We start from the raw sequence: 2,954 nt of genomic DNA, 5'->3' as shown, positions 1-2,954 counted from the left end.
GTTCTGTGTACATAAGGCCATTATGAGTCAGAGACGACTTGATGGCACATAACCACAAAGATGAATGGGAACTGGCTTGATGGCATCTAAGAACAACAACAATAAGCTTTGAGTGACTGATTACACAGAAATTGGTAACTGGAACATTGGCTTTATTTTTCTTCATTTCATTTTCTACCATTCAATATTGATTTATTTATTACTACCATAAAAAGTATCTTTGCTTTTTATTTTGTCCCCAACCTGAACAAAAGCTCCATTTGGGCAGGACTTGGCTCACTGTTCCCTGTGGACTTATGGCTGGTTCATTTTAGGCCTTTAATAAATTTCTGTGAAAAGAGTGAATAAATGCATGATACGTCCACAGTTCTTTCTCCAGAAATTTCCTTGACTAAACCTCATCCTTACTTCTCTGTGTGATGCTGGGATAAGTTGTGAAAAACCTCCTTGGAGTTGCATTTTGGTTTGCACTGGGTTTATAGATGAATCTGGGAGATCCATTAGTATTTAGACTCTTATTATAGGTAGAACTTTTCCAGGTAAGAGGCATCTTACCTGGACCAGTGCTTTAAACTGATTCAAAACATTTGAGGCATGGCTGGCAGAAACAAGGGCAGTGTGTGTTGCCTAGCAACCAAATCCCTTACACACTGCATTTTGATATGTTCCATGTCCATGTCCACTTCTGAATGTGGCTTGAATTTCTGACAATTCCTTATCAATGTACTATTGCAACTGTTTCTGGATTACCTTTAGCAAAATTTTAATGTGTGTGATATTAATGATATTGTTCGATAATTTGGATCACCTTTCTTTGGAATGGGCACAAATATGGATTTCTTCTAGTCGGTTGGCCACGTAGCTGTCTTCCAAATTTCTTGTGATAGATGAGTGAGCACGTCCAACATTGCATCCATTTGTTGAAACATCTCAATGGGCATGCCATCAATTCCTGGACTCTTGTTTGTCACCAATGCCTTAAGTGTAGCTTGGACTTCTTCCTTCAATACTATTGGTTCTTGACCATATGTTATCTCCTGAAATGGTTGAAAGTTGACCAAAAATTCAAGTCTCAAGTTATGATATTGAAGGATTCTGTGGGTAAAATATTGAATGATGCAGAAAGCATGAAAAGAAGATGGAAGGAATACACAGAGTCACTGTATCAAAAAGAATTGGTCGATGTTTAACCATCTCAGGAGGTGGCATATGATCAAGAACTCAAAGCTTCATGGCATAAAATGATAGCCATCGAGTTATAGTCACTGCTCATTCTGCAAGCTGCTTGGGCTGTTCTGAGCGGTTTTGCTTGGAGCCCCTCAAGCAGTTGCTCTTGATGGAAGGTGGCTCTGGCGTCATCTTGTAGCCTTCCTCACTCACACTTCTGCTGGCTGCTGGCTGCTGGCTGCTGGCTGCAGGCTGCGGGCTGCGGGCTGTGGGCTCACTGGGCCTGTGTTCAGACTCTACTCCCATGAGGTCTTTCCATGGAGTGTGTGCTTCCTCAGCTGGTTCCAAGGACAAACGTCCCAGGAGACCACAGGAAGCATGGCATTTGTATGACTCGATCTCGAAGTTACACAGCATCCTTCCACAGACTACTGTCCAGGCAGTCACAGGGGTGTTCCTGGGCTCTAGGAGAGGAAACACAGATTCCAACACACACAGGTAGAGTGCAGCTGCCACCATTGGAGAAAACCTTCTACCAGAGCAAGGGGTAAAGAGTGGCTCCCAAGGTTATGATGAAACAGTAAGGCAACAGCAATCAAACGATATTGGTGTGGTTACATATGAATGTATAAAGGGCTCTTATATGGCCCAGCCTAAAGCATTTGACTGCTAACCAGAAGGTTAGCTGTTCAAACCCACCAGCCGCTCCACAGAAGGAAGATGAAGCAATCTGCTTCTGTAAAGATTTACCACCTTGGAAACCCAATGGGGTCACTATGAATTGGAGTTGACTAGATGGCAGTGGGTTTGAGTTTTATACATATGTATGAATATATGTGTAAACCCACTGCCCTCAAGTCAATGCAGACTCACAGTGACCCTATAAGACAGAATAGAACTTCCCTGTAAGGTTTCCAAAACTATATGGAAGCAGACTGCCTCATCTTCCCCCATGAAGCAGTGGATTCAAATTGCTGAGCTTCTGGTTAGCACCCAAGTGCTTTAATCACTACACCAGCTAAGCTCATGTATACATAGAGCTACATATATATATGCACATATATACACACACATACATGCATATATGTGCATAAGTGTGTATATGTGTGTATATATATGTGCATATATATATGTGGCTATATATATATATATATACATGTGTGTGCATACATGTAGGCTCATATATATATAACACAGCACAAAGGAACCACAGTTACAATACTTCTTAGACATAACCAAACACATCGTGGGATTGGTTTTCATCATCTTATAAAGAGCAGAATGGACAGACACATGCACAGGGCAGACAGATGCCATGTGAGGAGTCTCCAAGCAAAGGAGTACCAGGACCACCACCAGACACTAAGAGAAGCCACAGAAAGGATCGACGGACCGAGACCCTGATCTGGCCTTTTAGCCCCCAGCACTGTAAGAAAATCCATTTCCTTTCTTTAAAGCCACCCTCTTGTGGTATTTCTGTTATGATGGCCATAGGTAACTAAGAAGGAGCTCTGGTGGCATAGTGCCTAAGACATTTAACTGCTGAACAGAAAGCTGGCTCTTCAAACCCACCAGCTTCTCTAAGCAAGAAAGATGAAGCCATCTACCACCATAAAGATTTACCACCTTGGCTTGAAAGACATTATGCTGAGAGAAATCAATCACAGAAGGACAAATATAGTATTAGTTCCTTGTTGTGGAGGGTCAAGGAAAGGTTTATATATGGAGGGAAACTTTCTTTGTTGGTTGGCAGGAGTGGGAGGGGAGGGGAGGGAACACTGCAAAAA

The sequence above is a fragment of the Orycteropus afer genome, unplaced genomic scaffold (genome assembly GCF_000298275.1).
Source record: "Orycteropus afer afer isolate SDZICR_OR568_19922 unplaced genomic scaffold, OryAfe1.0 scaffold00371, whole genome shotgun sequence".
Taxonomy (NCBI): Eukaryota; Metazoa; Chordata; class Mammalia; order Tubulidentata; family Orycteropodidae; genus Orycteropus; species Orycteropus afer.
This window is presented reverse-complemented; position numbering follows the sequence as displayed.